Source organism: Hyperoodon ampullatus (assembly GCF_949752795.1).
Source record: "Hyperoodon ampullatus genome assembly, contig: SUPER_X_unloc_1, whole genome shotgun sequence".
Taxonomy (NCBI): domain Eukaryota; kingdom Metazoa; phylum Chordata; class Mammalia; order Artiodactyla; family Ziphiidae; genus Hyperoodon; species Hyperoodon ampullatus.
Window position 1 is genome coordinate 5,505,326 of NW_027641097.1, and position 27,418 is coordinate 5,532,743.

Below are 27,418 nucleotides of genomic sequence, written 5' to 3' on the forward strand. Positions count from 1 at the left end.
ATTACACAGTTTACCATCCACTGGGTTTCCCATGCATGTTTTAACTGTAGGAAGATTCCCTTAAACATGGAGAGTTGGGGCCACTAGAATGTGTAGCACACAGTATTGCTCTAAGTGGTGTTCTTTTGCTCACACAACCTCAGCAATCTTGTCAGCCCCAAGTGTCCAGTCTTATGTCTCATCCAGCTGTGGGTGTAAAGGTGGTCAATGCAGGTTGCATCACAGGCCCTAAACGTAATTTTTAAGACTTTCTCCCTGTTTTGCTGTTTTTGGATTTTGCTTTTGAAATTTATTTTTATAAGGGTGTTTAGCTGAATTTCAGTGCTGTGTTTATGTCATTATACACACACATGATTCCCTTATGGAGACATGAGAATACATATGTTTTAAAATTGTTACTAGTCAGATATAATCCTCTTCAATGAATAGGGGTTGTTGAGTCCAGTTCATTGTGCCGGGAGTAGGTGCTGTCTAATACATACTTGATTTATGGAACGGTATCTGTGCTAATTTTGGACTGTAGATTTATGTATCACCCCACCTCGCCTTTCCCCTTAATAAGGCAGAAGTTTGTTTTCTAAATGTGTGACTCTGTTGTGTTTGTAATTCAGTTCATGTGCAGCCATTGGTACATTCCCACTATGAATGATAGCTTATGATAATTTTCATTATTCTGTTCTCTTTCCTAACTCAGTTCATGTGTATCCAGCCATGTTTACAGGACCTTCATAAGTGATATCTTATGATAAGTTTCTTTTTTTGTGTTACTTATTTCACTTAGAATCATAGTACCTGAATCCACTCATTTTGGTGCTACTGGCATTATGACATTGATTTCATGGCTGAGGGATATTCCATCGTACGTATGTAACACAATTTCTTGAACCATTTTTGTCTTTCCTGGGATATTTTAGGTGGACCCAAGTTGAGGTTCTTGTAAGCAGTGCAGCCGTAAATTTTGGGGTGGCTCTGTCTTATTGATTTTCAGTTTTTCCAAGGTATATTCCCTAGACTGGAAGTGCCCTTCACTCTGTAGCTCTGTTGTTTACTTGTTTTAGGGAACACAATGCATTCCTCCAGAGAGGCAGTTGTCAATTTACATCCTGCCCATAAGCATAACTAGGCTCCCTGTTCTCGAGGGCCTGTCTTGCCTTTCTGGTTTTTTACACATATTGTGGCTATCCTTTTTGACCGGTGGGATGTGATACTTCTTTGTAGTGCAGATTTGCATTGCCCGCTTACTGGCTTGGCCAAAAAGGGCATATGCGTTTTCTCCTGAATATATTCAGGAGAAAACGCATATGCCCTTTTTAGCCAAGTGCATCACTGTCGAAGTTGTGCCACTCTTCCTGTGCTTTAAAGGTGATCCCAATGTACCTCTTGAAATCTGTTTCCTGCTATTCTGGCTCGCTTTCAAGTCTGCCTCACTGCCTTCCCTCAACAGAATTTTGCACGATAGTTGTCCATTATTACTCTGCCAGTTTGTGAATTGCTGTGCCCCTGAGCTCCATTTTTCAACTCATTTTTTGTGAGCTGACCGCAAGTCCAAAATTTTGGTTCAGGACCTATATTGTTTCCCGGAGGGTGGCTTAGATTTTGGCCTATTCTCCTTCCTGCCGGGAAATTGGAGTGACATGTGCCCGTCCAAATGCCTAACAGCTACTCTCTCATTGGTTCTCCCTTTTCCCTTACATCCTCTGACAAATTGGCAACGTTTGCGAACCAGGAGGTTAAAGGGGCTGTCTCTCTAAGTTGGGAGATTGATAGTAAAGCAGTTGGAAAGTCAAACCGGAGCACCAGGAGAGGGACTATTAGTTGAGTTTTAGAAACCTTTCGTATTCACAGTGTGTCCATTCTCAAGGTCTCCCGTACATGTTATAGCTGTAGTAATATTCCCTTCAACCTGGAGAGCTGGGACCCTCGGAATGTGTGCCACGAATTATTGCTTTAAATGGTCTGCATTGGCTCACCGGATCTCATCAATCCTCTCATTCCCAAGTGTCCAGCCTTATGCCACATCCAGCTGTCTTTGTAGATAGGGTCATTCCAGGTTTCATCAGAGACCCTGTAGGAATTGTAAAGAATTTCCCCGTTTTTTGTTTTGTTTTTGAAATTCCTTTTTATAGTGGGTTTGAGCTGATTCTCAGTGCCATGTTTATGCCAGTCTAGACACACTTATTTCCCTTACAGAGACATATCAATAGATTGGTTTTAAGATACTTACTAGTCAGATATATTCCTCTGTGGGAAATATAGGGTTTTGAGTCCCTTTCACTGAGGAAAGTGTAGGTCTTGTCTATTCCATATTTGGTTTTTGGAACGGTACCTGTACTAATATCAAACTCTGGTTTTATGCATCACCCTACCTTTCATTCACCCTTAAGCAGGCACAAGTGTGTTTTCTAAATGTGAGACTCTGTTCTCTTTCGTAACTCAGTTCATGTGTAGCCATGTTTACAGGACCTTCATAAGTGATATCTTATGATAAGTTTCTTTTTCTCTGTGACTTATTTCACTTAGAATCATCGTACCTGAATCAACTCATTTTGCTGCTACTGGCCTTATGACATTGATTTCATGGCTGAGGGATATTCCATCATACGTAAGTACCACAATTTCTTGAACCATTTTTGTCTTTCCTGGGATATTTAAGGTGTACCCAAGTTGAGGTTCTTGGAAGCAGTGCAGCCCTCAATTTTGTGTTTGCTCTGTGTTATTGATTTTCAGTTTTCACAAGGTATCTTCCCTAGCCGGGAAGCGCCCTTGGCTCTGTAGCTCTGTTGTTTACTTGTTTTAGGGAACACAATGCACTCCTCCAGAGAGGCAGTTGGCAATTTACATCCTGCATATCAGCAAAACTACGCTCCCTGTTCTACAGGGCCTTTTTTGCCTTTCTGGTTTTTACACATTTTGCGGATATCCCTTTTTACAGGTGGGAAGTGGTACTTCTTTATAGTGCAGGTTTGCTTTGCCTGCGGGCTTGCTTAGCTAAATAGTGCGTATGCCTTTTCTCCTGAATATATTCAGGAGAAAACACATACGCCCTTTTTGGCCAAGTGCATCATTGTCGAAGTTGTGCCCCTCTTCCTGTGCTTTAAAGGTGATTCCAATGAACCTCTTGAAATCTGATTCCTGCTATTCTGGCTCGCTTTCAACTCCACCTCGTTGCCTTCCCTCAACTGATTTTTGGTCGATAGTTGTCCTTAATTACTCTGCCAGTTTGTGAATTGCTGTGCCCCTGAGCTCCATTTTTCAACTCGTTTTTTGTGAGCTGACGGCAGGTCCAAAATTTTGGTTCAGAACCTATCCTGGTTCCCGGCAGTTGGCTGAGACTTTGGTTATTTCTTCTTCCTGCCAGGAAATTAGAGTGACATGTTCCAGTCCAAATGCCTAACAGCTACACTCTCATTAGTGATACCTCTTTCTTTTCATCCTCTGCCAAACTTGCAACCTGTGCGAACCAGGATGTTAAAGGGGCTATCTCTCCAATTTGGGAGATTGATAGTAAAGCAGTTGGAAATTCAAACGGGAGCACCAGGAGAGGGACTATTAGTTGAGTTTTAGAAACCTTTTGTTTTCACTGTGTGTCCATTCTCTATGTTTCCCGTACATGTTATAGCTGTAGTAATATTCCCTTCAACCTGGAGAGTTGGGACCCTTGGAATGTGTGCCACGCATTATTGCTTTAAATGGTCTGCATTTGCTCACCGAATCTCACCAATCCTCTCAGTCCCAAGTGTCCAGCCTTATGCCACATCCAGCTGTCATTGTAGATAGGGTCATTCCAGGTTTCATCAGTGCCCCTGAAGGAATTGTAAAGAATTTCCCTGTTTTTTTGTTTTTTTCTTGAAATTCCTTTTTATAGTGGGTTTGAGCTGATTCTCACTGCCATGTTTATGTGAGTCTAGACACACTTGATTCCCTTACGGAGACTTATCAATACATTGTTTTTACGATTCTTACTAGTCTGATATATTCCTCTGTGGGAAATATGGGATTTTGAGTCCCTTTCACTGAGGAAGTTGTAGGCCTTGTCTATTCCGTAGTTGTTTTTTGGAACGGTACATGTACTAATATGAAACACTGGTTTTATGCATCACCCTACCTTTCCTTCACCCTTAAGCAGGCACAAGAGAGTTTTCGAAATGTGAGACTCTGTTCTCTTTCCTAACTCAGTCCATGTGTATCCAGCCATGTTTACAGGACCTTCATAAGTGATATCTTATGATAAGTTTCTTTTTCTCTGTGACTTATTTCACTTAGAATCATCGTACCTGAATCCACTCATTTTGCTGCTACTGGCCTTATGACATTGATTTCATGGCTGAGGGATATTCCATCTTACGTAAGTAACACAATTTCTTGAACCATTTTTGTCTTTCCTGGGATATTTAAGGTGTACCCAAGTTGAGGTTCTTGTAAGCAGTGCAGCCCTAAATTTTGAGGTGGCTCTGGCTTATTGATTTTCCGTTTTCCCAAGGTATATTCCCTAGACTGGAAGTGTCCTTGGTCTGTAGCTCAGTTTTTAACTTGTTTTAGGGAACACAATGCACTCCTCCAGAGAGGCAGTTGGCAATTTACATCCTGCCCAACAGCATAACTAGGTTTCTTGTTCTCCATTGCCTGTCTTGCCTTTCTGGTTTTTGTTCATTTTGTGGATGTCCCTTTTGACCGGTGGGAAGTGACACTTCTTTGTAGTGCAGATTTGCATTGCCCGCGTGCTTGCTTGGCCAAAAAGGGCATATGCGTTTTCTCCTGAATATATTCAGGAGAAAATGCATACGCCCTTTTTGGCCAAGTGCATCATTGTCGAAGTTGTGCCCCTCTTCCTGTGTCTTAAAGGTGATTCCAATGTACCTCTTGAAATCTGTTTCCTACTATTCTAGCTCGCTTTCAAGTCCACCTCGATGACTTCCCTCAACAGATTTTTGGAAGATTGTTGTCCTTTATTGCTCTGCCAGTTTGTGAATTGCTGTGTCCCTGAGCTCCATTTTTCAACTTGTGTTTTGTGAGCTGACCGCAAGTCCCAAATGTTGGTTCCGGACCTATACTGGTTCCCGGCGGTTGGCAGAGCCTTTGGTTTATTCTTCTTCATGCCGGGAAATTAGAGTGACATGTGCCCGTCCAAATGCCTAACAGCTACTCTCTCATTGGTACTCCCTCTTCCCTTTCATCCTTTGCCAATTTGGCAACCTGTGAGAACCAGGAGGTTAAAGGGGCTGTCTCTCCAAGTTGGGAGATTGATAGTAAAGCAGTTGGAAAGTGAAACCAGAGCACGAGGAGAGGGACTATTAGTTGAGTTTTAGAAACCTTTCATATTAACAGTGGGTCCATTCTCTAGGTTTCCCGTACATGTTGTAGCTGTAGTAATATTCCCTTTTATTTGGAGAGTTGGGACCCAAGGAATGGGTGCCACGCATTATTGCTTTAAAGGGTCTGCATTTGCTCACCCAATCTGACCAATCATCTCAGTCTCAAGTTTCCAGCCTTATGCCACATCCAGCTGTCATTGTAGATAGGGTCATTCCAGGTTTCATCAGAGCCCCTGAAGGAATTGTAAAGAAATTCCCTGTTTTTTTGTTTTGTTTTTAAATTCCTTTTTATCGTTTGTTTCCGCTGATTTTCACTGCCATGTTTATGCCAGTCTAGACACACTTGATTCCCTTACAGAGACATATCAATACATAGGTTTTAAGATTCTTACTTGTCAGATATATTCCTCTGCAGAGAATAGGGGTTTTGAGTCCCGTTCACTGAGGAAGGAGTTGGTCTTGTCTATTCTGTATTTGGATTATGGAATGGGACTGGTGCTAATATTAAACTATGGTTTTATGCATCTCCCCACATCTCTTTTCCCCGTAAGCAGGCATAAGTATGTTTTCTATATGTGAGACTCTCTTCTCTTTACTAATTCAGATCAAGTGTACCCATGTTCACATTTCCTTCATAAGTGATATCTTAGGTCAGAATGCTCCATGGCTCTTGTCATCATAATGCTCTATGATGCTTGTCAGCACGATTATCCATGGTCTTCTCATCACAATGCTCCAAGGTCTTGCCATCACATTGCTCCATGTCCCTTGTCATCACAATTCTCCACCTCTTTGTCATCACAATATTCCATGACATTTCTCATCACAATGTTACATGCTCTTGTCATCACAATTCTCCGTGCACTTGTCATCGCAATGCTCCCTGAACCCTGTCATAGCAAGCTCCATATGCTTGTCATCACAATGCTTCATGACATTGTTATAAAAATTCTCAATGTCACTTGACATCACAATGCTCCCTGACATTGTCATCACGATTCTCCATGACACTTGTCATCACAAGCTCCTAGCCCTTGTCATCACAATGCTCCATGACCCTTGTAATCACAATGCTCCAAGACCTCTGTAATCACAATTCTCCATGCCACTTTTCATCTCAATGCTCCATGAACAGTGTCATCACAATGCACCATGCCCATCATCATAATGATTCATGCTATTGTCATCAGAATGAAATCAAAATGCTCCATGTCCTCTGTCATCACAATGCTCCAAACCTTTCTGATCACAATGTTCAATAACACTTGTCATCACATGCCCCATGACGCTCGTCATCACAATTATGCAAGGTCTTCTCATCACAATGCTCCATGACATTTGTCACCGCAATGCTCAATACACTTGGCATCACAATACTCACTGACACTTGTCATCAGTATGCTCCTTGAACACTGTCATGACAAGGCTCCATGCCTTTTTCATCACAATGATCCATTCTCTTTTCATCAAAATGATCCAAGATCCCTGTTATCACAATGTTAGGTGACTCCAGTCATCACAGTGCTTCATGAAACTTATCCTCAAAATGGTCCATGACCTCGTCACACAAAGCTCTGTGACCTTTGTCACCACAATGCTCCATGAAATTTTTATCACAATGCTCTGTGACCCTTATCATCACAAAACTCCATGCCTTTGTCAGCACAATGCTCCATGACCCTTGTCAGCACAATGCTCGATGCGTGTGTCAGCACAATGCTCCTTAACACATGTCATCACAATGCAGCATGCACTTGTCATAACAATGCTCCACATCCTTGTCATCAAAGTGCTCCATAAACCTTGTCATCACAAAGCTCCATGCACTTCTCCTCAAAATGCCTTCTCACCGCTGATATCACAATGTTCCATCACTAGTCATCACAATACTCCCTCACACCTGTCATCACAATATTCCATGACCTCTGTAATCACAATTCTCCATGCCCTTGTCATCACAAAGCTGCATGACGCATGTCATCAGAATGCTCCATGGCCGTCTCTTCACAATGCTCCATGACCTTGTCATCACAATGCTCCAACACCCCTGTAATCACAATGCTCCATGCCCCTTTTCATCTCAATGCTCCATGAACCCTGTCATCACAATGCACCGTGCCCCTCACCATAATATTTCATGCTATTGTCATCACAATGAAATCAAAATGCTCAATGACCTCAGTCATCACAATGCACCAAACACTTCTGATCACAATACTCCTTAACACTTGTCATCACAATGCCCCATGACTCTGGTCATCACAATTATCCATGGTCTTCTCATCACAATGCTCCATGACGCATGTCAACTGAATGCTCCATTGCCTTCTCATCACAATGCTCCATGCCCTTGTAATCACATTGCTTCAAAACCCCTGTAATCTCAATGCTTCATGCACCTTTTCATCAGAATGCTCCATGCCCTTGTCATCACAATGCTCCATGACCGTTGTCATCACAATGTTCCAAGCCCTTGTCATCAAAATGCTCCATTACCTTTGTCATCACAATCCTCCATGACACTTGGTATCACAATGCTCCATGCCATTGTCATCACAATGGACAATGACATATGTCATCACAATGATCCCTGACAACTGTCTTCACAATACTCCATGACCTTGTCATCACAGTGTTCCATGCCCTTGTCATCACAATGTGCCATGCCCTCTGTCATCACAATAATCAATGAAACATGTCAGACCAATGTTCCATGCCCCTGTCATCACAATGCTCCATGCCCTTGTCATCACAATGCTCCATGACCCCTGTCATCACAATGTTCCGTGACCCCAGTCATCAAAATGCTTCATGACCTTTGTCCTAACAATGGTCCATGCCCTCGTCACACAAGGCTCTGTGACCTTTGTCACCACAATGCTCCATGCCCTTGTCATCTCAATTCTCCATGCCCACTGTCATCACAGTAATCCATGAAACTTGTCAGACCAATGTCCCATGCCCCTGTCATCACATTGCTCCATGTCCCTGTCATCACAATGCTCCATGAACCGTGTCATCACAGTGCTCCTTGACTCCAGTCATCACAGTGATTCATGACATTTCTCATCACAGTGGTCCATGCCCTTGTCACACAAGGATCTGTGATCTTTGTCACCATAATGCTCCATGAAATTTTCATCACAATGCTCTGTGTCCCTTGTCATCAGAATGCTCCATGCCTTTGTCAGCACAATGCTCCATGACACTTGCTATCACAATGCTCCATGCCATTGTCATCACAATGGACAATGACATATGTCATCACAATGCTCCCTGACACCTGTCTTCACAATACTCCATGACCTTTTCATCACAATGAACCATGCCCTTGTCATCAAAATGAGCCATGCCCACTGTCATCACAATAATCCATGAAAGTTGTCAGACCAATGCTCCATGCCCCTGTCATCACATTGCTCCATGCCCTTGTCATCACAATGCTCCGTGACTCCAGTCCTCACAATGATTCATGACCTTTCTCATCACAATGGTCCATGCCCTCGTCACACAAGGCTCTGTGATCTTTGTCACCACAATGCTCCATGAAATTTTCATCACAATTCTCTGTGTCCCTTGTCATCACAATGCTCCATGCCTTTGTCAGCACAATGCTCCATGACATTTGTCATCAAAATGCTCCATGCGTTTGTCAGCACAATGCTCCATGACACATGTCATCACAATGTGCCATGCAATTTTCATCACAATTCTCCACATCCTTTTCCTCGCTATGCTCCATAAAATTTGTCATCACAATGCTCCATGCACTGCTCCTCAAAATGCTCTCTCACCACATATATCACAATGTTCCATCACTAGTCACCACAATACGTGCTCACTCCTGTCATCACAATGTTCCATGACCACTGTCATCACAGTGCTACATGCCCTTTTCATCACAATGCTCCATGACCCCTGACATCACAATGTTCCATAACCCCTGTCATTAAAATATTCATGACAATTTTATTCAAATTGCTCCATGACCCTGTCATCACAATGCTCCCTGCCCTTCTCATCATAATGCAACAGGCCCCTGTCATCAAAATGCCCTATGACATTTGTCATCACAAAGCTCCATGACCCTTGGCATCACAATGCTCCATGCCATTGTCATCACAATGCTCAATTAAATCTCTCATCACACTGTTCCATGCCCTTGTCATCACAATGCTCCATTACACCTGTCATAACAATGCTCCATGACCCCTGCCATCACAATGTTCCACGGCCTTGGCATCACAAGGCTCCATGACCCTAGTCATCACAATGCTCCAAGACATCTGTAATCACAATTCTCCATGACACTTTTCATCCCAATGCTCCATGAACACTGCCATCAAAATGCACCTTGCCCATCATCATAATGATTCATGTTATTGTCATCACAATGAAATCAAAATGCTCTATGTCCTCTGTCATCACAATGCTCCAAACCCTTCTGATCACAATGTTCCATAACACTTGTCATCACATGCCCCATGACGCTCGTCATCACAATTATGCAAGGTCTTCTCATCTCAATGCTCCATGACTTTGTCACCACCATGCTCAATACACTTGGCATCACAATGCTTGCTGTCACTTGTCATCAGTATGCTCCTTGAACACTGTCATGACAAGGCTCCATGCATTTTTATCACAATGATCCATTCCCTATTCATCACAATGCTCCAAGACCCCTGTTATCACAATGGTCCGTGACTCTAGTCATCACAATGCTTCATGACATTTGTCATCACAATGGTCCATGACCTCGTCACACAAAGCTCTGTGACCTTTGTCACCACAATGCTCCATGAAATTTTTATCACAATTCTCTGTGACCCTTGTCATCACAAAGCTCAATGCCTTTGTCAGCACAATGCTCCATGACCCTTGTCATCACAATGCTCGATGCGCGTGTCAGCACAATGCTCCATAACCCATGTCATCACAATGCACCATGCACTTGTCATCACAATTCTCCACATACTTGTCATCAAAATGCTCCATAAAACTTGTCATGACAATGCTCCATGCACTTCTCCTCAAAATGGCTTCTCACCACTGATATCACAATGTTCCATCACCAGTCATCACAATACTTCCTCACCCCTGTCCTCACAATATTCCATGACCCATGTAATCACAATTCTGCATGCCGTTGTCATCACAAAGCTCAATGACGCATGTCATCAGAATGCTCCATGGCCTTGTCATCACAATGCTCCATGCCCTTGTCATCACAATGCTCCAACACCCCTGTAATCACAATGCTCCATGCCCCTTTTCATCTCAATGGTCCATGAACCCTGTCATTACAATGCACCATGCCCATTACCATAATATTTCATGCTATTGTCATCACAATGAACTCAAAATGCACAATGAACTCTTTCATCACAATGCACCAAACCCTTCTGATCACAATGTTCCATAACACTTGTCATCACAATGCCCCATGACGCTGGTCATCACAGTTATCCATGGCCTTCTCATCACAATGCTCCATGATCTTTGTCATCACAATGCTCAATACACTTATCATCAAAATGCTCCCTGACAGTTGTCATCAGTATGCTCCTTGAACCCTGTCATGACAAGGCTCCATGCATTTTTCATCACAATGATCCATTCCCTTTTCATCACAATGCTCGAAGACCCCTGTAATCACAATGCTCCATGTCCTTGTCATCACAAATCTCCATGACGCATGTCATCAGAATGCTACATTGTCTTCTCATCACAATGCTCCATGCCCTTGTAATCACATTGCTTCAAAACCCTTGTAATCTCAATGCTCCATGCACCTTTTCATCAGAATGCTCCATGCCCTTGTCATCACAATGCTCCATGACCCTTGTCATCGCAATGTTCCAAGCCCTTGTCATCAAAATGCTCCATAACCTTTGTCATCACAATCCTCGATGACCCTTGGTATCACAATGCTCCATGTCATTGTCATCACAATGGACAATAACATATATCACCACAATGCTCCCTGGCACCTGTCTTCACAATACTCCATGACCTTGTCATCACAAAGTTCCATGCCCTTATCATCACAATGCGCCATGCACACTGTCATCACAATAATCCTTGAAATATGTCAGACCAATGTTCCATGCCCCTGTCATCACAATGCTCCATGCCCTTGTCATCACAATGCTCCATGACCCCTGTCATCTCAATGCTCCTTGACTCCAGTCATCACAATGGTTCATGACCTTTTTCCTCAAAATGGTCCATGCCCTCGTCACAAAAGGCTCTGTGACCTTTGTAACCACAATTCTCCATGCCCTTGTCATCTCAATGCTCCATGCCCACTGTCATCTCAATAATTCATGGAACTTGTCAGACCAATGTTCCATGCCCCTGTCATCACATTGCTCCATTCCCTTGTCATCACAATGCTCCAAGACCCCTGTCATCACAGTGCCCCGTGACTCCAGTCATCACAATGATTCATGAACTTTCTCATCACAATGGTCCATGCCCTGGTCACACAAGGCTCTGTGATCTTTCTCACCACAATGCTCCATGAAATTTTCATCACAATGCTCTGTGTCCCTTCTCATCACAATGCTCCATGCCTTTGTCAGCACAATGCTCCATGACACTTGTCATCAAAATGCTCCATGCGCTTGTCAGCACAATGCTCCATGACACATGTCACCACAATGTGCCATGCTCTTTTCATCACAATGCTCCACATCCTTTTCATCGCTATGCTCCATAAATCTTGTCATCACAGTGCTCCATGCACTTCTCATCAAAATGCTCTCTCATCACATATATCACAATGTTCCATCACGAGTCATCACAATACTCGCTCACTCCTGTCATCAAAATGTTCCATTACCACTGTCATCACAGTGCTACATGCCCTTATCATCACAATGCTCCATGACCCCTGACATCACCATGTTCCATAACCCCTGTCACAAAATGCTCCATGACCCATTTCATCACAGTGCTTCATGACCCCTGACATCACAGTGTTCCATAACCCGTGTCATCAAAATATTCCATGACCCTTTTATTCAAATTGCTCCATGACCCTGTCATCACAATGCTTCCTCACTTCTCATCACAATGCACCACGCCCTTGTCATCAAAATGTCCCATGACATTTGTCATCACAAAGCTCCATGACCCTTGGCATCACAATGCTCCATGCCATTGTCATCACAATGCTCAATGAATTCTCTCATCACATTGCTCCATGCCATTGTCACCTCAATGCTCCATGACGCTTGTCACCAAAATGCTCGATACTCTTCTCATCACAATGCTCCATGCCCTTGTTATTACAATCCTCCATGACACATGTATCACAGTGTTCCGAGCCCTAGTCATCACAATGCTCCATGCCTAATCTCATCACAATAATCCATGAAATTTTCAGACCAATGTTCCATGCCTTTGTCATCACAATGCTCCATTAGCCCTGTCATAACAATGCTCCATGACACCTGCCATCACAGTGTTCCACCGCCTTGGCATCCAAGGCTCCATGACACTTGTCATCAAAATGCTCCAAGACCCCTTGATCACAATGCTCCATGCCTTGTCATCACAAAGATCCATGACACATGTCATCGGAATGCTCCATGGCCTTCTCATCACAATGCTCCATGCCCTTGTCATCACAATGCTCCAAGACCCCTGTAATGACAATGCTCCATGCCCCTATTCATCAGAATGCTCCAAGAGACTTGTCATCACAAGGTTCCATGGTCTTCTCATCACACTGCTCCAGGACATTGTCATCACAATGCTCCATTCCCTTGTCATCACAATGCTCCATGAAGCCTCTCATCACAATGCTCCATGACACCTGTCATCACAGTGCTCCACGCCCCTTATCATTACAGTGATCCATGACACTCTTCATCATAATTATCCATGGACTTTTCATCACAATGCTCCACGGTCTTGCTATCACAATTCTCCATGCTCTGTTCATCACAATGCTCCATGTCCAATGTCATTACAATTCTCCAAGTCCTTGTCATCACAATGCTTCGTGACACTTCACATCACAATGTTACATGATCTTGTCATCACAATTCTTCATGCACTTGTCATCGCAATGCTCTATGACCCCTGGAATAGCAAGCTCCATGCGCTTGTCATCACAATGCTTCACGAAGTTGTAATCAAAATTCTCAATGGCCCATGTCATCACAATGCTCAATGCCCTTGTCATCACAATGCTCTATGACCCTTGTCATCACAATGTTCCAAGCCCTTGTCATCAAAAGGCTCCATTACCTTTGTCATCACAATCCTCCATAACACTTTGTATCACAATGCTCCATGCCATTGTCATCACAAAGGAAAATGACATATGTCATCACAATGCTCCCTGACACCTGTCTTCACAATACTCCATGACCTTCTCATCACAATGTTCAATGACCCTGTCATCACAATGCGCCATGCCCACTCTCATCACAATAATCCATATATCATGTCAGAGCAATGCTCCATGACCCCTGTCATCACAATGCTCCGTGACTCCAGTCATCACAATTCTTCATGAGATTTGTCATCACAATGGTCCATGCCCTCGTCACACAGGGCTCTGTGATCTTTGTCACAACAATGCTCCATGAAATTTTCATCACAATTCTCTGTGTCCCTTGTAATCACAATGTTCCATGCCTTTGTCAGCACAATGCTCCATGACACTTGTCATCAAAATGCTCCATGCGCTTGTCAGCAAAATGCTCCTTGACACATGTCATCACAATGTGCCATGCTCTTTTCATCACAATGCTCCACATCCTTTTCAACGCTATGCTCCATAAAACTTGTCATAACAATGCTCCATGCACTTCTCATTAAAATGCTCTCTCACCACATATATCACAATGTTCCATCACTTGTCATCTCAATACTCCCTCACCCCTCTCATCACAATATTCCATGACCACTCTCATCACAGTGCTATATGTACATATCATCACAATGCTCCATGACACCTGACATCACAATGTTCCATAACCCCTGTCACAAAATGCTCCATGACCCATTTCATCACAATGCTTCATGACCCCTGACTTCGCAATGTTCTATAAACCCTGTAATCAAAATATTCCATGACGCTTTTCATCAAATTGCTCCATGACCCTGTCATCACAATGCTCCCTGCTCTTCTCATCACAATGCCCCACGCCCTTGCCATTAAAATGCACCATGACATTGGTGATCACAAAGCTCCATGACCCTTGGCATCACAATGCTCCATGCCATTGTCATCACAATGCTCAATTAAATCTCTCATCACATTGTTCCATGCCCTTGTCATCACAATGCTCCATTACACCTGTCATAACAATGCTCCATGACCCCTGCCATCACAATGTTCCACGGCCTTGTCATCACAAGGCTCCATGACCCTTGTCCTCACAATGCTCCATTACCTCTGTAATCACAATCCTCCATGCCACTTTTCATCTCAATGCTCCATGAACACTGTCATCACAATGCACAATGCCCATCATCATAATGATTCATGCTATTGTCATCACAATGAAATCAAAATGCTCCATGTCCTCTGTCATCACAATGCTCCAAACCCTTCTGATCACAATGTTCCATAACACTTGTCATCACATGCCCCATGATGCTCATCATCACAATTATGCAAGGTCTTCTCATCACAATGCTCCATGACCTTTGTCACTACAATGCTCAATACACTTGGCATCACAATGCTCGCTGACACTTGTCATCAGTATGCTCCTTGAACACTGTCATGACAAGGCTCCATGCCTTTTTCATCACAATGATCCATTCCCTTTTCATCACAATGCTCCAAGACCCCTGTAATCACAAAGCTCCGTGACACCAGTCATCACAATGCTTATGATATTTGTCATCACAATGGTCCATGACCTCGTCACACAAAGCTCTGTGATCTTTGTCACCACAATGCTCCATGAAACATTTATCACAATGCTCTGTGACCATTGTCATCACAAAGCTCCATGCCTTTGTCAGCACAATGCTCCATGACCCTTGTCATCACAATGCTCGATGCGCGTGTCAGCACAATGCTCCATAACCCATGTCATCACAATGCACCATGCACTTGTCATCACAATACTCCACATCCTTGTCATCAAAATGCTCCATAAACCTTTTCATCACAATGCTCCATGCACTTTTCCTCAAAATGCCTTCTCACCACTGCTATCACAATGTTCCATCAATAGACATCACAATACTCCCTCACCCCTGTCATCACAATATTCCATGACCCCTGTAATCACAATTCTCCATGCCCTTGTCATCACAAAGCTCCATGACGCATGTCATCAAAATGCTCCATGGCCTTCTCATCACAATGCTCCATGCCCTTGTCATCACAATGCTCCAACACCCTGTAAGCACAATGCTCCAAAGCCCTTTTCATCTCAATGCACCATGAACCCTGTCATCACAATGCACCGTGCCCATCACCATAATATTTCATGCTATTGTCATCACAATGAAATCAAAATGCTCAATGACCTCTGTCATCACAATTCTCCAAACCCTTGTGATCACAATGTTCCATAACACTTGTCATCACAATGCCCCATGACGCTGGTCATCACAATTATCCATGGTCTTCTCATCACAATGCTCCATGATCTTTGTCATCACAATGCTCAATACACTTATCATCACAATGCTCCCTGACAGTTGTCATCAGTATGCTCCTTGAATCCTGTCATGACAAGGCTCCATGCATTTTTCATCACAATGATCAATTACCTTTTCATCACAATGCTCCAAGACTCCTGTAATCACAATGCTCCATGTCCTTGTCATCACAAAGCTCCATGACGCATGTCATCAGAATGCTCCATTGCCTTCTCATCACAGTGCCCCATGCCTTAGTAATCACATTGCTTCAAAACCCCTGTAATCTCAATGCTCCATGCACCTTTTCATCAGAATGCTCCATGCCCTTGTCATCACAATGCACCTCGCCCTTGTCATCAAAATGCCCCATGATGTTTGTCATCACAACGCTCCATGACCATTGGCATCACAATGCTCCATGCCATTGTCATCACCATGCTCAATGAAATCTCTCATCATATTGCTCCATGCCCTTGTCATCACAATGCTCCATTACACCTGTCATAAGAATGCTCCATGACCCCTGCCATCACAATGTTCCACCGCCTTGTTATCACAAGGCTCCATGACCCTTGTCATCACAGTGCTCCAAGACCTCTCTAATCACAATTCTCCATGCCACTTTTCATCTCAATGCTCCATGAACCCTGTCATCAAAATGCACCGTGCCCGTCATCATAATGATTCATGCTATTGTCATCACAATGAAATCAAAATGCTCCATGTCCTCTGTCATCACAATGCTCCAAATCCTTCTGATCACAATGTTCCATATCACTTGTCATCACATGCCCCATGACGCTCATCATCACATTTATTCAAGGTCTTCTCATCACAATGCTCCATGACATTTGTCACCACAGTGCTCAATACACTTGGCATCACAATGCTCGCTGACACTTGTCATCAGTATGCTCCTTGAACACTGTCATGACAAGGCTCCATGCCTTTTTCATCACAATGATCCATTCCCTTTTCATCACAATGCTCTAAGACCCCTGTTATCACAACGCTCCGGGACTCCAGTCATCACAATGCTTCATGACACTTGTCATCACAATGGTCCATGACCTCGTCACACAAAGCTCTGTGACCTTTGTCACCACAATGCTCCATGAAAATTTTATCACAATGCTCTGTGACCCTTGTCATCACAAAGCTCCATGCCTTTGTCAGCACAATGCTCCATGACACTTGTCATCAAAATGCTCCATTAACCCTGACATCACAATGTTCCCTGCCCTTCTCATCTCAATGCACCATGACCTTATCATCAAAATGCTCCATGACATTTGTCATCACAAAGATCCATGACCCTTGGCATCACAATGCTCCATGCCATTTCATCACAATACTACATGAAACCTCTCATCACATTGCTCCATGCCCTTGTCAACACAATGCTCCATGATGCTTGTCATCACAATCCTCGATACCCTTCTCATCACAATGTTCCATGCCCTTTTCATTACAATCCTCCATGACATATGTATCACAGTGTTCCGTGCCCTAGTCATCACAATGTTCCATGCCGAATCTCATCACAATAATCCATGAAATTTTCATACCAATGTTCCATGCCCTTGTCATCACAGTGCTCCATTACACCTGTCATAATAATGCTCCATGACCCCTGCCATCACAATGTTCCACCACCTTGGCATCCAAGGCTCCATGACCCTTGTCATCACAATGCTCCAAGACCCCTGTAATCACAATGCTCCATGCACTTGTCATCACAAAGATCCATGACACATGTCATCAGAATGCTCCATGGCCTTCTCATCACAATGCTCCATGCCCTTGTAATCCCAATGCTCCAAGACCGCTGTAATCACAGCGCTCTATGCCCCTATTCATCAGAATGATCCATGAGACTTGTCATCACAAGGCTCCATGGTTTTCTCATCACACTGCTCCAGGACCTTGTCATCACAATGCTCCATTCCATTGTCATCACAATGCTCCATGACCCCTCTCATCACAATGCTCCATGACACCTGTCATCACAATGCTCCATGCCCCTTGTCATTACAGAGATCCATGACGCTCTTCATCATAATTATCCATGGTCTTTTCATCACAATGCTCCACTGTCTTGCTATCACAATTCTCCATGCCCTGTTCATCACAATGCTCCAAGTCCCATGTCATTACAATTCTCCACGTCCTTGTCATCACAATGCTTCATGACACTTCTCATCACAATGTTACATGATCTTGTCATCACAATTCTCCATGCACTTGTCATCGCAATGCTCTATGACCCCTGTCATAGCAAGCTCCATGAGCTTGTCATCACAATGCTTCAAGATGTTGTCATCAAAATTCCCAATGGCCCTTGTCATCACAATGCTCCATGCCCTTGTCATCACCATGCTCCATGACCCTTGTCATAACAATGTTCCAAGCCCTTGTCATCAAAATGCTCCATTACCTTTGTCATCAAAATCCTCCATAACACTTGGTATCACAATAGTCCATGCCATTTTCATCACAATGGACAATGACATATGTCATCACAATGCTCCCTGACAACTGTCTTCACAATACTCCATGAACTTGTCATCACAATGTTCCATGACCTTGTCATCACAATGTGCCATGCCCACACTCATCACAATAATCCATAAATCTTGTCAGAGCAATGCTCCATGACCCCTGTCATCACAATGCTCTGTGACACCAGTCATCACAATGCTTCATGACCTTTGTCATCACAGTGGTCCATCCCCTCTTAACACAAGGCTCTGTGATCTTTTTCACCACAATGCTCCATGAATATTTCATCACAATGCTCTGTGACCCTTGTCATCAAAATGCTCCATGCCTTTGTCACCACAATGCTCCATGACCTTGTCATCACAATGCTTCATGCCCATTGTCATCACAATAATCCCTGAAACTTGTCAGACCAATGTTCCATGCCCATGTCATCACATTGCTCCATGCCTTTGTCATCACAATGCTCCATGACCCCTTTCATCACAATGCTCCGTGACTCCAGTCATCAAAATGCTTCATGACCTATCTCATCACAATGTTCCATGCCCTCGTCACACAAGGCTCTGTGATCTTTTTCACCACAATGCTCCATGAATATTTCATCACAATGCTCTGTTTCCCTTGTCATCAAAATGCTCCATGCCATTGTCAGCACAATGCTCCATGACACATGTCATCAAAATGCTCCATGCGCTTGTCAGCACAATGCTTCATGACCCATGTCATGAAAATGTGCCATGCGCTTGTTTTCACAATACTCCACATCCTTATCATTGCTATGCTCCATAACACTGGCCATCACAATTCTCCGTGCCCTTCTCATCAAAATGCTCTCTGACCACATATATCACAATGTTACATCACTAGTCATCACAATACTCCCTCACCCCTTTCATCACAGTGTCCCATGACCCCTGTCATAACAGTGCTACATGCCCTTATCATCACAATGCTCCATGAACCCTGTCATCACATTGCTACATGCCATTATCATCACAGTGCTCCATGACCCCTGACATCACAATGTTCCATAACCCCTGTCACAAAATGCTCTATGACCCAGTTCATCACAATGCTTCATGACCCCTGACATCACAATGTTCCATAACCCCTGTCATCAAAATATTCCATGACCATTTTCATCAAATTGCTGCATGACCCTGTCATCACAATGCTCCCTGTCCTTCTCATATCAATGCAACATGCCCTTGTCATCAAAATGCCCCATGACATTTGTCATCACAATGCTCCATGACACTTGGCATCACAATGCTCCATGCCACTGTCATCACAATGCTCAATGAAATCTCTCATCACATTGCTCCATGCCTTTGTCATCACAATGCTCCTTTACACCTGTCATAACAATGTTCCATGACCCCTGCCATCAGAATGTTCCACGGCCTTGTCATCACAAGGCTCCATGACTCTTGTCATAACAATGCACCAAGACCTCTGTAATCACAATTCTCCATACCCCTTTTCATCACATGCTCCATAACCCATGTCATCACAATGCACCATGCACTTGTCATCACAATTCCCCACATCCTTGTCATCAAAATGCTCCATAAACCTTGTCATCACAATGCTCCACACACTTCTCCTCAAAATGCTTTCTCACCACTGATATCACAATGTTCCATCACTAGTCATCACAATACTCCCTCACCCCTGTCATCACAATATTCCATGACCCCTGTAATCACAATTCTCCATGCCCTTGTCATCACAAAGCTCCATGACGCATGTCATCAGAATGCTCCATGGCCTTCTCATCAAAATGCTCCATGCCCTTGTCATCACAATGCTCCAACACCCCTGTAATCACAATGCTCCATGCCCCTTTTCATCTCAATGCTCCATGAACCCTGTCATCACAATGCACCGGGCCCATCACCATAATATTTCATGCTATTGTCATCACAATGAAATCAAAATGCTCAATGACCTCTGTCATCACAATGCACCAAACCCTTCTGATCACAATGTTCCATAACACTTGTCATCACAATGCCCCATGACGCTGGTCATCACAATTATCCATGGTCTTCTCATCACAATGCTCCATGATCTTTGTCATCACAATGCTCAATACACTTATCATCACAATGCTCCCTGACAGTTGTCATCAGTATGCTCCTTGAACCCTGTCATGACAAGGCTCCATGCATTTTTCATCACAATGATTCATTCCCTTTTCATCACAATGCCCCAAGACCCCTGTAATCACAATGCTCCATGTCCTTGTCATCACACACTGCATGATGCATGTCATCAGAATGCTCCATTGCCTTCTCATCAAATTGCTCCATGCCCTTGTAATCACATTGCTTCAAAACCCCTGAAATCTCAATGCTCCATGCAACTTTTCATCAAATGCTCAATGACCCTTTTCATCAAAATGCTCCATTACCCCTGACATCACAATGTTCCATAGCCCCTGTCATCAAAATGTTCCATGAAACTTTCCATCAATTTGCTCCATGACCCCGTCATCACAATGCTCCCTGACCTTCTCATCACAATGCACCACGACCTTGTCATCAAAATGCTCCATGACCTTTGTCATCACAAAGCTCCATGACCCTTGGCATCACAATGCTCCATGCCATTTCATCACACTGCTACATGAAACCTCTCAACACATTGCTCCATGCCCTTGTCACCACAATGCTCCATGACGCTTGTCATCACAATGCTCGATACACTTCTCATCACAATGCTCCATCCATTGTCATTACAAACCACCATGACACATGTATCACAGTGTTACGTGCCCTAGTCATCACAATGTTCCATGCCGAAACTCATCACAATAATCCATGAAATATTCAGACCAATGTTCCATGCCCTTGTCATCACAAAGCTCCATTATCCCTGTCATAACAATGCTCCATTACCCCTGCCATCATAATGTTCCACCGCCTTGGCATCCAAGGCTCCATGACCCTTGTCATCACAATGCTCCAAGACCCCTGTGATCACAATGCTCCATGCCCTTGTCATCACAAAGATCCATCACACATGTCATCAGAATCCTCCGAGGCCTTCTCATCACAATGCTCCATGCCCTTGTCATCAAAATGCTCCAAGACCTCTGTAATCACAATTCTCCATGCCACTTTTCATCTCAATACTCCATGAACTCTGTCATCACAGTGCACCATCCCCATCATCATAATGGTTCATGCTATTGTCATCAAAATGAATTCAAAATGCTCGAAGTCCTCTGTCATCACAATTCTCCAAAGCCTTCTGATCACAATGTTCCATAACACTTCTCATCACATGCTCCATGACGTTCGTCATCACAATTATGCAGGGTCTTCTCATCACAGTGCTCCATGACCTTTGTCACCACAATGCTCAATACACTTGGCATCACAATGCTCGCTGACACTTGTCATCAGTATGCTCCTTGAACACTGTCATGACAAGGCTCCATGCCTTTTTCATCACAATGATCCATTCCCTTCTCATCACAATGCTCCAAGACCCCTGGTATCTCAATGCTCCGTGACTCCAGTCATCACAATGCTTCATGACATTTGTCATCACAATGGTCCATGACCTGGTCACACAAACCTCTGTGACCTTTGTCACCACAATGCTCCATGAAATTTTTATCACAATGCTCTGTGACCATTGTCATCACAAAGCTTGATGCGCGTGTCAACACAATGCTCCATAACTCATGTCATCACAATGCACCATGCACTTGTCATCACAATGCTCCACATCCTTGTCATCAAAATGCTCCATAAAACTTGTCATCACAATGCCCCATGCACTTCTCCTCAAAATGCCTTCTCACCACTGATATCACAATGTTCCATCACTAGTCATAACAATACTCCCTCACCCCTGACATCACAATATTCCATGACCTCTGTAATCACATTTCTCCATGCCCTTGTCATCACAAAGCTCCATGAGGCATGTCATAAGAATGCTCCATGGCCTTCTCATCACAATGCTCCATGCCCTTGTCATCACAATGCTCCAACACCACTGTCATCACAATGCTCCATGCCTTTGTCAGCAGAGTGCTCCATGTCCCTTGTCATCACAATGCTCCATGTGCTTGTCAGCACAATGCTCCAAGACCCATGCCATCACAATACTCAACGAATACTGTCAGTCTAATGCTCCATGAACTGCTGATCACAATGCTCCATGACCCCTGTCATCACAACGCTCCATTACACCAGACAACACAATGATCCGGGACCCCCGTCATCAAAATGCTCCATGACACTTGTCATCCCAATGATCCATGCCCTTTCCATCACAATTCTCCATGAGCCCTGTCAACACAATGCTCCATGACTCCAGTCATCACAATGCTTCATGACCTTTGTAATCACAATGGTCCATGCCCTCGTTTTCACAAGGCTCTGAGACCTTTGTCACCACAATGCTCCATGAAATTTTCATCATAATGGTCTGTGACCGTTGTCATCACAATGCTCCAAGGCTTTCTCAGTACAATGCTCCATGCCCATTGTCATCACAGTGCTCCATGCCATTGTCAGCACAGTGCGCTATGAACCTTGTCATCACAAGGCTCCAAGCCCTTATCATCACAATGATCCATTACATTTGTCATCACAAACCTCCATGACACTTGGCATCACAACGCTCCATGGCATTGTCATCACAATGGGCCATGACTTATGTCTTCAAAATGCTCCCAGACACCTGTCTTCAAATATTGCATGACCTTGTCATCAAAATGCTCCATGCCCTTGTCATCACAATGCGCCATTCCCAATGTCATCGCAATAAACCATGAAACTTGTAAGACCAATGCTCCATAACTCTGTCATCACAATGCTCCATGCCCTTGTCATCACAATGCTCCATGACCCATCATCATAATGCACCATGACTCCTGTCATCACAATGCATCATGACATTTCTCATCACAATGGTCCATGCCCTCGTCATCACAAGTCTCTTTGACATTTGTCACCACAATGCTCCATGAACATTTCATCACCATGCTCTGCGACCCTTGTCATCACAATGCTCTAGGACACTTTTCATCACACTGCTCCATGACCCCTGACATCACAGTATTCTATAACCCATGTAATCAAAATGTTCCATGACCCTTTTCATCAAATTGCTCCATGACCCTGTCATCACAATGCTCCCTGCCATTCTCATCACAATGCACCATGCCCTTGTCATCAAAATGCTCCATGACATTTGTCATCACATAGCTCCATAACCCTTGGCATCACAATGCTCCATGCCATTGTCATCACAATGCTCCAAGACCCCTGTAATCACAATGCTCCATGCATTTGTCATCGCAATGCTCCATGACCCCTGTCATAGCAAGCTCCATGTGCTTGTCATAACAATGCTTCACGACCTTGTCATCAAAATTATCAATGGCCCTTATCACCACAGTGCTCCAAGCCCTTGTCATCACAATGCTCCATTACCTTTATCATCACAATCCTCCATGACACTTTGATTCACAATGCTCCATGACATTGTCATCACAATGCACAAGGACATATGTCATGACAATGCTCCCTGATACCTGTCTTCACAATAATCCATGACCTGGTCATAACAATGCTCCATGCCCTTGTCATCACAATGCTCCATGCACTTGTCATCACAATGCTCCGTAACTCCAGTCATCACACTGCTTCTTGACCTTTGTCATCACAATGGTCCATGCCCTCGTAATCACAGGGCTCTGTGAACTTTGTCACCATAATGCTCCATGAACTTATCATCACAATGCTCTGTGACCCTTGTCATCACAATGCCCCATGCCTTTGTCAGCAGAGTGCTCCATGACCCTTGTCATCACAATGCTCCATGCGCTTGTCAGCACATTGCTCCATGACCCATGTCATCACAGTATGCCATGCGCTTGTCATCACAATGTTCCACATCTTTGTCATCCCAGTGCTCCATAAACCTTGTCATTACAAAGCTCCATGCACTTCTCATTAAAATGCTCTTTCACCACAGATATCAAAATGTTCCGTCACTAGTCATTACAATACTCCCACATCCCTGTCATGACAATGTTCCACGGCCTTGTCATCACAAGGCTCCTTGACCCTTGTCATCACAATGCTCCAAGACCCCTGTAATCACACTGCTCCATGCTCTTGTCATCACAAAGCACCATGACGCATGTCATCAGACAGCTCCATGGCATTCTCATCACAATGCTCCATGCCCTTTTCTTCAAAATGCTCCATGAACTCTGTCATCACAATGAACCATGCCCATCATCATAATGCTTCATGCTATTGTCATCACAATGAAATCAAAATGCACCATAACCTCTGTCATCACAATGCTCCAAACCATTGTGTTCACAATGTTCCATAACACTTGTCATCACAACTCCCCATGACGCTCATCATCACAGTTATCCATGGTCTTCTCATCACAATGCTCCATGACCTTTGTCATCACAATGCTCAATATACTTGTAATCACAATGCTCCCTGACACTTGCCGTTAGTATGCTCCTTGAACCCTCTCATGACAAGGCCCATGCTCTTTCATCAAAATCATCCATGCCCTATTCTTCACAATGCTCCAAGACCCATGTAATCACAATGATCCATGCCCCTTTTCATCAGAATGCTCCATGATACTTGTCATCACAAGGCTCCATGGTCTTCTCCTCACAATGCTCCAGGACCTTGTCATCACAATGCTCCATGACCCCTGCCATCACAATACTCAATGAATACAGTCAGCCGAATGCTCCATGAACTTCTGATCACAATGCTCCATGACCCCTGTCATCACAATGAACTATGACCCCTGTCATCACAATGCTCCATGACCACTGTCAACACAACCCTCCATGACACCAGACAACACAATGACCCGGGACCCCTGTCATCAAAATGCTCCATGACACTTGTCATCTCAATGATCCATGCCCTTGCCATCACAATGCTCCATGACCCCTGTCATCACAATGCTCCATGACACCAGTCATCACAATGCTTCATGACCTTTGTCATCACAATGGTCCATGCCCCGTTTTCACAATGCTCTGTGACATTTGTCACCACCGTGCTCCATGAAATTTTCATCATAATTGTCTGGGACCGTTGTCATCACAATGATCCAAGCCTTTCTCAGTACAATGTTCCATGACCATTGTCATCACAATGCTCCATGCCCTTGTCAGCACAGTGTGCCATGACCCTTGTCAACACAAGGCTCCAAGCCCTTGTCATCACAGAGCTCCAAGACCTTTATCATCACAAACCTCCATGACACTTAGCATCACAATGCTCCATGGCATTGTCATCACAATGGGCCATGACTTATGTCTTCAAAATTCTCCCAGACACCTGTCTTCAAATACTGCATGACCTTGTCATCACAATGCTCCATGCCCTTGTCATCACAATGTGCCATTCCCACTGTCATCGCAATAATCCATGAAACATGTAAGACCAATGTTCCATACTCCTGTCATCACAATGCTCCATGCCCCTGTCATCACAATGATCCATGCCCTTGTCATCACAATGCTCCATGACCCGTCATCACAATGCTCCGTGACTCCTGTCATCACAATGTTTCATGACCTTTCTCATCAAAATGGTCCATGCCCTCGTCATCACAAGTCTCTGTGACATTTGTCATCACAATGCTCCATGAACTTTTCATCACAATTCTCCATTACTCTTGTCATCACAATGCTCCATGTGCTTATCAGCACAATGCTGCATGACACATGTCATCACAATGCACCATGTACTTGTCATCACAGTGCTCCACATCCTCGTCATCACAATGCTCCATAAAACATGTCATCACAGTGCTCCATGCACTTCTCATCAAAATGCTCTCTCACCACTGATATCACAATGTTCCATCACTAGTCATCTGAATACTCCATCACCCCTGTCATCACAATGTTCCATTACCCCTGTCATCAAAATGCTACATGCACTTATCATCACAATGTTCGATGACCCCTGACATCACAATGTTCCATAACCTCTGTCATCAAAATGCTCCATGACCCTTTTCATCAAATTTCTCCATGACCCTGTCATCACAATGCTCCCTGCCCTTCTAATCGCAATGCTCTATGCCCTTGTCATCAAATTGCTCCATGACATTTGTCATCACAAAGTTCCATAACCTTTGGCATCACAATGCTCCATGCCATTGTCATCACAATGCTCCATGAACCCTCTCATCAAATTGGTCCATGCACTTGTCATCACAAAGCTCCATGACGCTTGTGATACCAATGCTCGATGCCCTTCTCATCACAATGCTCCATGCCCTTGTCATTACAATCCTCCATGACCCATGTAACACAGTGTTCCGTGACCTTGTCATCACAATGCTCCATGCCCACTCTTATCACAATAATCCATGAAACTCTTCAGACCAATGCTGATGCCCTTGTCATCACAGTGCTCCATTACCCCTGTCATAACAATGCTCCATGAAACCTGCCATCACAAGGTTCCACGGCCTTGTCATCACAAGACTCCATGACCCTTGTGATCACAATGCTCCAAGACCCTGTAATCACAATGCTCCATGCACTTGTCATTACAAAGCTCCATGGCGCATGTCATCAGAATGCTCCATGGCCTTCTCATTCACAATGCTCCATTCCCTTGTCATCACAATGCTTCAAGACACCTGTAATCACAATGCTCCATTCCCCTTTTCATCTCAATGCTCCATGAACCCTGTCATCACAATGCACCATGCCCATCATCATAATGCTTCATGGTTTTATCATCACAATGAAATCAAAATGCTCCGTGACCTCTGTCATCACAATGCTCCAAACCCTTGTGATCACAATGTTCCATAACACTTGTCATCACAATGCCCCATGATTCACCTCATCACAGTTATCCATGGTCTTCTCATCACAATGCTCCATGAACTTTGTTAAAACAATGCTCAATACACTTGTCATCACAATGCTCCCA